This window comes from Caretta caretta, chromosome 10 (assembly GCF_965140235.1).
Source record: "Caretta caretta isolate rCarCar2 chromosome 10, rCarCar1.hap1, whole genome shotgun sequence".
Classification (NCBI taxonomy): Eukaryota; Metazoa; Chordata; order Testudines; family Cheloniidae; genus Caretta; species Caretta caretta.
In genome coordinates, this window is record NC_134215.1 from 8,550,601 (window position 1) to 8,564,438 (window position 13,838).

The following is a 13,838-nucleotide window of genomic DNA, read 5'->3' on the forward strand; positions in this document are numbered from 1 at the left end:
CCCTTCATCCTTTATTAACATTCCCTCCTTGTTTCTCTCCTCCCTGCAAGGTAGGGGCATGTGTCCGTGCACGGACGCTGCTGTCTGTTTTCTATACTTTCTCCAACTGCTCAGTTCATACTGCCACTCTGCAATCATCCAAATTGAACTGCCGTAGCCCACGTCCAATCACCACTACCCAACAGCCACTCCCTAACTGCCCCGTTCAAACTGCCACGTCCTGACTCACTCCCCAGCTCCAGCTAACAGGGGACCTTCTGGAACCTTCCGAATCCCAAGTTCCCCCCATTTTCCTGTCAGAGGGACATCACCCAAAACACTCTGCCTGCTGTCTGACTAGAACTGCAGAGAGAAAGAACATCAGTCTAATCTGTGACCCCTGCTGCTCTAGCTGTATGAGGGTCTCTGTCCATCATTAAATAGAGTTCACTCTCCAATTCTTCTTCTGCTCCATTGTCTCTTTAGTTTCTTCAGTCTTCAAGAGGCCTGTCAGTTTGCTTCATACTGCTTACCCATCTACTTGTTCTCCTCTGTCTCCAAATCATATGACAACAATCACAGCAAAATCTAGCAAAGAGACTCAGCACTTTTGGACTACACAGATTTTACTCAGTCATACATTACAAAGGTGAAAATCAGAGCATCCACTGCGGTTCTTAAATGGGTTCAGGACGAGCTAGCTTCTCACAATGAATTGCAGTGCCGTCAGCCTTCACTAACATCTCAATATTCATACGTACACATCATCTACCACCTGATAGCAAATTGCCATTAGAGCCCTGCAGAAAAACTGAAATTATAAGTGCAACTGTGATGGAAATGTTGGGTTACATGGAGAATCCCTGGCTCCTGCACTAAATTAGGAAAACTTTAAAGGGACACTATCACCTTGTTTAACATCCAAGTGTGACTATTTAAAAAAGGCACACCTCAAGAATCTACATCTCTACAGTATTCTTCTTTAGATATTCCACTCCCTTTAGATCCCACTGAGGTATGTGGAAAAAAAAACCCCTCAGGTCCTGTCATTATATGGTAAATGGCATGGCTTTGGAGTGGCAGCCGTGACAGAGGGAATACTGTTTCCAGAACTTCACACACTGATGAGGATATGATCAAGCATGCTGAAGCACAGAGGGAGAAGTAAACAAAAAGGAACCAACTTTGGCTTTCTGGTCCATTCGAAATCTCATGGTGGGGGGGAGGGAGGAATCAAAATGTATAAAATGAAGGACAATAACACAATAAAACTAATACTTATTATATCCATGTTTATGACTTTGCCTTCAAAGGATGACAGAGACATAGTCTTACATTTCCTTTGGGAGGATGGCCAAATTTTATTCCAATTTTCAGAAAGCAAGCATGTCTTGTTCAAAGTTGCAGAGCAAGTCAGTGGCAGAATCAGGATTAGAATTCAGGAATTCTAACATCCTGGGCTAGATTTTCAAAAGTGGCAACTAATGTTGAGTGCTTCCATTTTAGAAACCTTCGGGCACATCTTCAGCTAGTGTAAACTGCCATAGCTTCATTGGGCTACAACAATTTATATCCCTAGGGCCTGATTTTCAGAGATGTTGAACCGCTACAGCTCTCATTTTGAAAGGTAAGTGCTCAGCACCTCTGAGAATCAGTCCCTAGGTTTCTAAAGCTGACCACACAAAATTAGAGGCCACTTTTGAAAATGTAGCCCTTTCAGCTCAGTCCATTGGATCTTGCTATCTCCTGTGCTATACCAAGACATGTTGAACCATTTATTTCAGGGAAGTTACACCAGGGTGAATTTGACTATATTTGTCCAAGAATCTGAGAAATCATTACAAACAATAGAGAGCTAATACACAATTGAAGTCATTAAAAAGTCAATTCCTATTTTGGAATGATGTCTAATGTAAATGAATCACTTATTAGACAATGCAACAATCAGCTATTCAGCTGCTATTCATTATCAAAAACAATACAAGAGGATCAGCAGAGCAGAGCCGTGTACCAGAGGAAGCCCTTTAGGAAAAGCCACAGAGCCAGGACTGGCTTCCCTGTCTGCTCTTCCATTGTAATCTGACAATGGTTTGCTAATGTCCAATGTCACTTACGTTAATCAATTTTATCTTTTTTCAAACTCAGAAAGAATCAGTAGTAATATTGGCCTTCAGAAATGAGCTGAGACTCTTGCTTGTGTTAGGAAGAACTACGTGCATTAAGGCTGAGATTTTCAAAGCCCTCGGGTGATCTGAAAGTCCAATTTCAATTAGGCAACTTGACAATCTCAGGCTAGATGACATAACCAAGACCCTGGGTACAGGTGGGCACTAAGTTCTGTGGCAAAGTCCTTGGAATCTGGTAGAAATCTATTAAATTCTACGCCAACATCAGATACGTTAAAGTCTTGAAGCTTTTATTTAATTCAGTATTTAAATGAGTAATAGAATCAGTACAGCGGCCCCTGTGTTATTTAGTTTGATATTACATTGTATTTATTCTAGGCTGTCCCCACATTTTCAGTTTCCACAAGCTTTTTGCACTGGCAATGCCTAATGGCATCTTAAGAATTGTTTGGGCAGATGGATGTTTTGGGAGTTGGTTAGAGGACAGTCCAGGCTTTTGGCATCTGGAGAGGATTAGAGATCTGGGAAGCTGTTAGGAACCTGGGAATAAACATGTTAGCTAGATTCCTCTGTTACAAGGCTTGGCAGTAAAAATTTTAATGTTAGCATTTTAACTGTCATCCTTAATTTTCAGAGTCAATGACCCATTGAAAGGAATGGGGCAGTTCATACCGCTCAGAGATATTCACAGAACCATGGAAATGTAGGGTTGGCAGGTTCCTTGAGAGGTCATCAAGTCCAGCCCACTGAACTGAGGCAGGAGCAAGTAAACCTAGACCATCCCTGACCAGTGTTTATCCAACCTGTTCTTAAAAATCTCCAATGATGGGGATTCCACAACCTGCCTTTGAAGCCTATTTCAGAGTTTAACTATCCTTACTTAGGTTAGATGTTAAATTTAGGTGAGATGTTAGTTTTTTCTAACATCTCACTTAAATCTCCCTTGCTGCAGATTAAGCCAATTACTTCTTGTCCTATCTTCAGTGGACATGGAGAACAATTGACCACAGCCATCTTTACAACAGCCCTTAACATATTGTTGTCAGGTCTTCCCTCAGTCCTCCCTCCCTTTTCTCAGTGTCAAGGTTTCTAAACTTTTTATCATAAGAACATAATTATCATTTTTGTGGCTCTCCTCTGGGCTCTCTCCACATCTTTCCTAAAGCCTGGCACCCAGAATTGGACACAGTACCTCAGCTGAGGCCTCATCAGCGCCAGGTAGAGAGGGACAATTACCACCCATGTCTTACCTATGACACTCCTGTTAATACACCCCAGAATGATAGTAGCCATTTTCGCAACTACATCAGATTTTTGATTCATATTCAATTCGTGATCCACTATAACCCCAGATCTTTTTCAGCAGTACGAGCACCTAGCAAGTTATTCCCCATTTTGTAGTTGTGCATTTGAATTTTCCTTCCTAAGTGAAGTACTTTGCACTTACCTTTATCGAATTCCACCTTGTTAAATTCAGACCAATTCTCCAATTTTTCAAGGTCATTTTGAATTCTAACCCTGTCCCCCAATGTGCTTGCAAACCTCCTAGCTTGCTGTCATCCACAAATTTAATAAGAATACTCTCTGCTACATGATCCAAGTCATGAATGAAAATATTGAATAGTACCTGGCCAGATATTATTTCAGGCTGTCTGCAGAATCAGGCATGTGATACTGCACTGGTTCAAGTCCGTTCACGTTTCAAGGTTATCTTCCCAACCATGAGGGCTAGATTAAAAAAAAAAAAAAAGATTCTGGAGCAAAATTCTACAGTAAAGGATGAATTGCATGGCACAATCAGTGGCTGTGAAACATGAGGAGCTGTGGTTATGATGCTGTATAGAATCTGAACTTTAATGTACACTTTTAAAAAAACAACATCTTACTCACTCAACTATCTAGTACTAGCCTACTAGATAGAGCAGATAGCTAGATACTGCACTAAATCCCACAGCCCTTATACATGCAAAACATCCCTGGAAGTAGCTGGGAGATTTGGCTTGCCATTGGTTGTGACTGAAAGTGAGCACCATGTGACAACAGCTTGGTGGTTCTCACGAGGTGAGTTGCCAGGAGGGGATCCTGAGGGACAGTTATTCACACCACAAAATCCATCGCTGCTATTGGCTCAAATTGGCATCCTGTGGTGGAAGATAAACATCTTAAGGATCCTTTTGAAAAGAGAACAACACCAAATTAGCACAAGAGTAGTATTAATACACACTACTATATACCATTAATATATTACTATAACACTAATAATTCAGTGCAACCCGTACAAGAGACCAGTCTATTTGGCACCCCCTTTTTTACAAACTTGGCTTCAGGTATCTTGACATGAACTCAGTAAAAGGAAATGATTTTTCTTGGTCCCTTGACTGGTCTTTTTTAGGCAGGTTTCACTGTAATTAGGAACCACACAGCAGTGCAGGGAGACTTAATTATGAGAGTTACTGTGGGTGCATTGTCAGACAGCTCCAATCCAGTCCTTTTGGCTAAGACACTTGGATCTGATTGAGACGAGCCTATTGACGAGATAATTAAAGTCTGTGAAGTGTTTTAAGATCCTCATGTAAACCGCAGCATGGACACACACACCAAGCCAGGTTTATTAAAAGCCCCTTGACTCCACCAGGGAGCTTGTTTTTTTAAGTCTTGCTGTACCCCTCAGGATACACACCACAAGATTTTTTTTATTTATTAATTTTTTTAGAAAAAAGTAAGTGACTCACCAGTTTCAAACTGTGACATTTCAGTCCTGAACTATTCTCGGAGCAGCTGGCTCCATGACACAGAGACGTGGGGAAGGGGTGGCGGAGAGAGTCAGACTGAAATGTGAAAGCTACTCAATCTCTTCCCCCACACAGGTATGTTGCTTTGAGCCATGTGATTGCGGACAATCTGGTAAATTCTACAGAGGACAAAAATTAAAATCATACTTTGAAAAAATCTTTCTGAGCCAGAGATAAAAGTAAACTTTTGCTAGGCTGGTTTAGCAGCATGGTTTGATCTCTGAACCCCAACCAAGACAGGGAAATTCACTGTCCCCAAAAATCTACCCCTTGAATTTGGGCATTGTAGTTCTGGGCTGCTCTTTCAAAGAGCCATCATACGATGCAGACGTAAGGCTTAGTCCTCAGCAGCACTCAATTAATGTTGGGGGTGAAGCTTGGGTGGGGAGGCGGGGGAGTCAGAAGAAACCCATTTGCAGTTCCCCAATCCCCTGGGTCGTTCTACAACATCCCCGGTGTAGTCTGGAGCAGCCTCAGTGAAAGTGCAATATCATCATAAGCATAACACCCTGCATGTGCGCATGGTGTCTCTCAATGCACATCAGGGGTGCGGGTACATCGGTATGTACGTGACATGGCAGTCCTAGCGGCATGTTGCAGACATGGGCATCAGCATGGCTGATCATTGTCTCACCGGAGCTACGCGGATTAAATTCATTAACATTCGGGACGCCCTCGGCTATCAAGGTGATAGATGCAGAAGCGGATGCCACCGTGCTGCCACACGTGCCTCAGGGGCAGGTTTGCAAAAGTGGACACTATAGTTTCTATTGTTTTTAAGGTCAGGCTTGACAAAGCCCTGGCTGGGATGATTTAATTGGGGATCGGTCCTGCTTTGAGCAGGGGGTTGGACTAGATGACCTCCTGAGGTCCCTGCCAACCCTGATATTCTGGGATTCTATGACACACCAGCATGGCATGAGATCACAAACTGCAGACACAAGGTAGGTGGCGTGAGCATGTCAGCATGCATGCAACGTCACCGCTGTACGTGTCAGAGAGGGAAAACCTCCGGGCAGCTTCACATGGGCGGCTGCAGGATGGTTTTCTACTGGGAACATTGCACCTGTACTGATGTAGAGGGCAGGGGATGTATTTACCCTGTAAAGTGCTGTCTAGATTTACAGCAGCTAGACAAATCATTGCTCACAATGAGGCTGTAAAAGCACACGCCTTGCTGTGCCTTGTACAGTACAATCTAGTGACAGATTCTGGTGCGGGAAATAGCCATGCCGAATTGCATTCAGTCCCAGTTGCTGGTATAAACGAGAAGGTTTCTTCTGTGGCATTCTTTACACAACAGTGCCCCTGGTGCTGAGTGGCAAACTCAAGCCCATTCCAAACCCGCACCTGGAGGAAGCCTTATTAAAATCAATGCTCATTCAGGGAAGACGAGCGTGCCTGGCTGCTCTGAACAGTGAGGCATGCAGCACCGGTGACCTTGAGTAGGTATTCGCCTCATGAATACAAAGATGGATATAAAAGCCCTGGGCTCCCCCCCCCCACCCCTTTTTAAAAACAATTTCCTGCTCAAGGGAGGGAAGTGCAATGGGTTATTAAAGGAGTGGCTCCATCAGAGCTGGATTTTTTTTGTAACTTCCCTAAATGCCCTTCACCAGCAGGGAAGGGGGAGGGGATTTGCTCTTTGAAGCCATTTCCTTGTGGGAATAGAAAACATGGAAAGAATTCAATTCTCCACCACCGCCAAGCACCATTGATACATGATTCAAAAACCAGAGCCCACAAGGCAGGCAGGCTGGCTGGTGGATGGCTGCTAGATTACTGTAGCAGCAGATTGTGACGGTCCGCCATCCAGCATCATTAATCGTCCCCCTACAGTGTTAGAACAGAGAAGGGAGAGGAGGAAGAATGGAGACCGCACGAGAGAGAAAGGAAAATTAGGAAATTCAGTGCAGAAAAAGAGTTGGAGCTAGTCAAATCTTTGATCAAAAGCACCATCTAGTGGAAAAGAAGAATGCTGCAGTTTAAACCTGTCCTTGGTGAGGCTGCTTACACACATAATGAATGGAATGTGGCTTTCTACAATGCTTCTCAGATGACTTACACTATAGGTTGGCCAATAAAAATGCGCCACAGCGATGGACAAGAACAGGGGCAATAATACAAACAATAAAAAGCAGTCATAAAAGAACTCTTAATACAGTCACAAAGCTGTGTCTGTCGCTAGCACCTTCCATCAGAGGATCTCAAAGCACCTTAAAAACAATAATGAATCAAACACCCCAGGAAGGCTGATAGACTTTAAGGCCAGAAGGGACCATTGTGATCATCTAGTCTGACCTCCTGCACATCGCAGGACACAGAAACTCACTCCTGTAATAGACCCATAACCTCAGGAAGAGAAGCATCGCCATTTTATTTCATGAAACTACGGAAGAGAAAGGTTAAACAACTTGCCCAGGATCACACAGGAAGTATGAGGCATATTTGAGAACAGAACCCAGGGACTCTGACTGCTATATCTGAATCACAGATCATTCTTCCTCCGTTTTGTCAATTGTGAATGAATCTTAACCCCTTAATAGCCTGGGGGTGGGGGGGAGAGGGAGGGTATTAGTATTTATACAGTTCCATACGTATGCTTGATGCTTTTCCAGCATGCTCCTTCCTCCAAGAAGTTTTCACAATCTAATGTCTTGTCTACATGGGGAAGTTAGTTTACTGTGAACTAAGGTGTGAATTTAAAGTGAGCTAGCTATTCCTCACTAACTCCCCATCTGGACACTCTTATGGTGCACTAAGGGCTTGGCTACACTTGTGAGTTACTGTGCAATAAAGGAGCCCCGGGCGCACTAGCTCACTACCCATCCACACTGGCAAGGCATGTAGAATGCTCTGACTCCTGGCTCGGCGAGCGGAATAACGTTTGCTGTGCCCCCGCTGGAGCGCCGCAGCGCCAGTATGGACAAGGTGTTGCATTACTGCGCTCTGATCAGCCTCTGGAAACGTCCCATAATCCCCTTAAGTCAAGTGGCCACTCTGGTCATTGTTTTTGAATCACTGTAGGAATGCGGATATGCCCTTTGAAAGCTCCGTTTCTAACAGCCGGCTGCTTATCTGCTCTGAGACAAAGCAACCATTAGTGTGGAATGCTATGGGGGGGCGGGGGGGAAGAAGGGGGGTCTGCTGCTGTCTGAACTTACAAGATAGCATGCTGACATGCTCTCAGCCCCCCAAAAACCCACTCTCTCTCCCCCCACATACACACAACACACTCCCTGTCACACTCCACCCCACCCCACCCCCATTTGAAAAGCCCGTTGAAGTCACTTGCATGCTGGGATAGCTGCCCATAATGCACTGCGCCCAATGCCGCTGCAAGTGCCACAAATGTGGCCACGCCAGTGCGCTTGAAGCTGTCAGTGTGGACACTTTACAGCGCTTTCCCTACTGTGCTCTACGAAGGCTGGTTTAACTCAAAGCGCTCTACATCTGCAAATGTAGCCATGCCCTAAGAGTGCCTTCAGGAGGTTTAGCTTAGTATTAAGCTAATGCACACAAAAGGCACTCTTAGTGCGCAGTATGAGTGTCCACACAGGGAGTTAGTGCAGAATAGTTAGTTTGCACTGGCTAGTGTGCACCAGTTACTGCTGGCTTTTTTCCTTTTGTAGATAAGCCCTAAATTAGACATAACACAAAGAGAAAGGGGGGATGCAACAAAAAGTTATGTGATGTGTTTTGTGTATGTATGGCACACTGAAGTCAAAGGAGCAGTACGTGTTCAGCACCTCTACAAATCGGCCTCAAGCTGGCATTCAAACATTAAAATACCCAGAATGAGTGGGCACCTCTGAAAACATGGGCCTCAACTTTTCCATGTCTTCATTTTTTGATCTGTGCAATGGGGAAAATAATACTTCACTGGGCTATTGTGGGACTGTGAGTCTAGGTGCACACAGTTCTGCAGTATCCATGATCAGAATTCTTTTCATTCCATTCCCCAGCCCTTGGTCTCTCTCTCAGTTCTGTTTTCATTCATTCATTCCTTCTCATGAGCCCAGAGTCTATGCAGGTGGAGGGGAGGAGAAATCTCAGTTTTACAGCAGAAGCTGTGATAAGAAAAGCTCTGATCAAGCTCCAGCCCTTTGAACATTTACATTTTCTAGCCTAAGACATTGTGAAAACTGGAACTTTCAGTCCAGGCTTATTCAAGGACCCTTACCCTGAGAAAGACTTTGCTAACCTGTGAGGGATCTCTGCAAAGACTTTATCGCTTAGCAGGGTGTCATAAATATAGGGGGAAGGGTAAACACCTTTAAATCCCTCCTGGCCAGAGGAAAAACCCTTTAACCTGTAAAGGGTTAAGAAGCTAGGATAACCTCGCTGGATCCTGATCAAAATGACCAGTGAGGAGACAAGATACTTTCAAAGCTGGAGTGGGGGGGGAGAGACAAAGGTTCTCTCTGTCTGTGGGATGCTTTTGCCAGGAACAGAAAAGGAATGGAGTCTTAGAACTTAGTTCTAGTTATCTAGCTAGATATGCATTAGATTCTGTTTTGTTTAAATGGCTGATAAAATAAGCTGTGCTGAATGGAATGTATATTCCTGTTTTCATGTCTTTTTGTAACTTAAGGTTTTGCCTAGAGGGATTCTCTATGTTTTGAATCTGATTACCCTGTAAGGTATTTACCATCCTGATTTTACAGAGGTGATTCTTTTACTTTTTCTTCAATTAAAATTCTTCTTTTAAGAACCTGATTGCTTTTTCATTGTTCTTAATATCCAAGGGTTTGGGTCTGTGTTCACCTATGCAAATTGGTGAGGATTTTTATCAAGCCTTCCCCAGGAAAGGGGGGGTAGGGTTTGGGAGGATTTTGGGGGGAAAGACGTTTCCAAGTGGGCTCTTTCCTTGTTATATATTTGTTAGACACTTGGTGGTGGCAGTAATAAAGTCCAAGAGCAAAAGGTAAAATAGTTTGTACTTTGGGGAAGTTTTAACCTAAGCTGGTAAAAATAAACTTAGGGGGTTTTCATGCAGGTCCCCACATCTGTATCCTAGAGTTCAGAGTGGGGAAGGAACCTTGACACAGGGGTTCTCAAACTTCATTGCACCAACCCCTTCTGGTATAAAAAAAATTACTAAGTCCCCAGGAGGGGGAACCGAAGCCTGAGCCTGCCCGAGCCCCACCCCCGAGGTGGGGGGGCCAAAGTCAAAGGGCTTCAGTCCCAGGCAGAGGGAAGCCCTTGGCTTTCAGTTTTGTCCCCAGGTGCTGGGGCTTGGGCTTCGGCCCCAGCAAGTCTAAGCCAGCTCTGGCAACCCCATTAAAATGGGGTTGTGACCCACTTTGTGGTCCCGACCCACAGTTTGAGAACAGCTGTCTTATAGGGACAATCTCATGCTCTTAAAGGAGGCTGCCAAAACATTTCTTAAGGGAGCAGCCACATTTTAGGCTCCTGCTAAGAGAAAGATGACGAACAAGAGACTGGAAGAACTAGAGCACAAAACTGTGGCCTTAGAGAATCAGATTAAAAGACTGTGTATCCAGCTCAATGATGCTTGCAAAATGAATTAGACGTCGCTAGAACCACTTATAACTAGCTCCTTACTAAAAAAGAGTCGAGGTTGCTCTTTTGGTTTTCATAAACACTTTCTGTAAGGGGAGGAATAGAACTGGCAGAATGCTTGTCAGAGAGGCACTGAAAATATTAGAAGGCTTCCAGCTCTTCACAGTTCTGGAACAAAAAGGTTTAAAGAGAGGCTCAGAAGACAGAATAGACGGTAATAAACGTTCCTGCAGAAATTTTTAAAGAGTATACTAATTCTTGCCAAATTGCCATGTGTGTTCTCCAAAAGAGAAGCCTCGGTTACAAGAGATTGCAAGCACCAGAGATTAATGTGATGCTATCAGTGGTATTACTCCAGGGATTAATTTAACCCAATGGGTTTGATGTTTAACACTCTAGGGAATCCTGAGGCTGCTGATATCCAGAGCCTTCTGTTTCATTTTGCTGAGTTTCCATCTCTAACTGCAAACACAATCTAAAATGTAGCCTTTATTCCCTGGATTGCTACTGGCAAAGCCCCGATCAGGGCTATCCATTTTGGAAAGGTGCCCCTGGGGCGTTGTTGAGTTTCAATCCGACTTTGCCAAGCATCTGAAAGGCAGACAGGTGGTGATGCAGTGGTGACCTTGGCTTTTTCCAGTTAAATGAAATAGGGTGGCAGATGTTACGCAGGTTACCATGGAGGTTAGAAGTAATCAGCTGCTCAGTGGCCTGTGAGAATGGAACTGGGTTATGGGTGGAAAAGATGGATCAAAGGTGACCTTTGCCATCTCTGAGATCTAGGAGTCTGTAATGACCATTGCTTCCAATGGCGTTACCACGAAATAACTTGAGTTGTTTTGACTTAAGAAGTTGTCATTTGTGGGATTACATATAGAATAGTATGCTATTCTTTCCTGTCCTCCCCCCAAAGAAGGACATCCGTCACAAAAGTTTTTATAGTGAAATGAATCAACCTCAGTCCCATTCCCTTTCTCTCCAGAATTTTATTCTCTTAATTATGGACAATCCCTAATTAAAATTAATCCATGTTACCAGTGTATCTCCCATATCTGAAGAGAGGAACAATACAAAATAATCAGAACATAAACTGTCCTTCAAAGACAGAACATAAACTGTCCTTCACTGGTGGAGAGCTAGTCTACCACTTGCTGTTATCTATGGGAATACACACTTGGGATTAGCTGGCTTGGCATATGGATGGTGCTGCTATGCCTCTGGAAACCGTCTGCAAACACACTTTCCTGGCTTTAACTAGGAGAGACCAGAAATTCATGGGGTTGTTTAGTCTCCGAGGACCAGAAATAGGAAATGGCTGTTTGAGAGGAAAATGCTCTGAAGTATTTAGTAATTAAAAGTTCATTTTAAAATTGGAGCCACATTTGATGCTGTTGAAAGAGAAGGACTAATGATATGGCTGGGTAAATGAAGAGAGGCAGGCCCAGCCCAGCAAAGTGCTGTGAAAGAGGTCCCCTCCCTCCATCTCTACCACTGCATCTCAATCCTATTGCAAACCTGTCGTTATTCCAGTCACGGGCTTCTTCACAAAGCTCTGTCAAAATGTCTCAATCCTGACTCGCAACCACCCCTCCTTGCCATTCCAGCTCTGAGGCAATGCACAGCAGCTCCAAAGCAGGTCTGTTCTCTGCAGCAGCACACCTTTATATGGGTCCCGGTCTTCCTCAAACAGCTCTGCCTGTGCATCTCAGTCTACAAAACTGAAATGAATTTTTGAAGATAGCACTAAATGTAGTGCTAGTGACAAGTTATGACCTGGCAGTCTTGGAGACTGGAAGCTTCCGTTAATCCACAGAACATGTACATCATGGGCAGTAGCAGGACAAGCTTTTCACATAATGACCAACCCATGGACCTTAACCCTGAGAGAGTCCACCATTTCTGTGGTGCAAGGGCTATTCACAATACTCAGCCCATTCAGTCTGAGGGGCTGCAAGGAGTTCCAATAATGATAGGGACATTGGTGTCCCTTCAGGGTCGTACTGAGACCCTCAAATTCATTTCACATAGGACACTGGGCAACCACTAAAGACCTAGGCTGGAGTCAAACTGCTGACCTAGTGTAGAAAGGCTCCACATCCCATTACCAATACCCTGAAGTTTATTGCTGAGCAGGGAGATTTAATTAATGGAGACAAAGCTGAAAACCCACCTTTGTGTTTGCAGGCCCCATCCCGTCAAGAACAGGTTGAAACGCTAGTGCTCCAGAGTCTGGATTATGAGTTGATAAGACTACTAAGTGAGTGTAGAAGACTCTCCAAGGTACAAACACCTAGTCCTGTAGTTTAGGTAAAAATTGTCTGTGGTAGAAAACAAAGTATGGTACCTCTTTTGAAACCCACAAACCTAGCAATCTTTGGGAGTTTCTTTTCTATGCAAAGATGAAGTATGGGGTTCAAACAAGATTCTTTAAATATCAACTGGGATCAAATCCATGCAAAAATCTCTTATTCAACCCAGCTGCTCTCCTTAAGTGAAGAGAGAAGGTGTTGAAAACTGGTTAAAGATGCCTCAGCACCAGATGGTGCTCCTGAAGTTTGTCTCTGGGATGTAGTAGTCTGAGTGAAATCTGTCTATCAGGTGCCCTGTATTTAAAAATCATCTTTATATAATGCAGGACATTTGGGGCCATTTTTTAGGCCTATGTGTCATTTTGTCATTTCCAATTCAGTTGTTTTTCAAAATTCTGCTCAGGGATCATTTTGCCACACCTTGGCATTAGCCCAAGTCACATGAGCAGGAAAGTGGGAGTCAGTTTATGTAACAGTGTGTTAACTCCTGTTCAGTTCATCACATAAAAAAACCTCAGAAATTGCCTTAGAGCTCTGAAAATATACCCCATGGCTTCAGATAAGCAGTAATGTTATTTGGCTGTTAAAACAAAATAAATGCAGTGGGACAAACATATGAAACCATGTATATTACTTTTAACTTGTCTTTCCTTTACGTCCTCTTAACACTTATCATTCTAGTTATTGGGGCCTCAGAACTGACATAGACTGCAGGCTGCTCTTAAAAACTCATTTTACAGAGGGGTGCTGGAACTAGGAGTGCTGGCACACCCCCTGGCTTGAAATGGTTTCCGCCATATACAGAATTTACAGTTTAGTTCAGTGACTTTCAGTACCCCCCACTATAAAAACTGTTCCAACACCACCGGTTCGAATATCCACTGATATTCTCTACTCCATATGTAGCACTGTGATACTATCTCCATTCAATATGAGATTCTGCTCCGCCTCCAATGGCGAATCCTCCATAACAACACATACCTAATAAGTGTCAGGAGCCCACAAAGTGGGATCCGTTTGGACGCTTATTTAAACCTACAGCAGGCCCCATCCCAATGCCCCCATTACCACACCTCTCCTTCAATAGCTACTGACTTCCCCTACCT

The 13,838-nt window shown here is 43.8% G+C and overlaps 1 long non-coding RNA gene across 1 annotated transcript in view; it reads right to left on the reverse strand.

Annotated features, from left to right (window-relative positions):
• LOC142068420 (uncharacterized) overlaps nucleotides 1-13,838 on the reverse strand; it is a 29,951-nt gene that overhangs the window by 10,935 nt on the left and 5,178 nt on the right. The window contains exons 2-3 of the long non-coding RNA XR_012664257.1: nucleotides 4,838-5,016; nucleotides 3,733-4,276 (exon numbers count right to left, since the gene is read on the reverse strand). This is a non-coding gene — a long non-coding RNA (uncharacterized LOC142068420). The remainder of the gene's footprint in view (nucleotides 1-3,732; nucleotides 4,277-4,837; nucleotides 5,017-13,838) is intronic.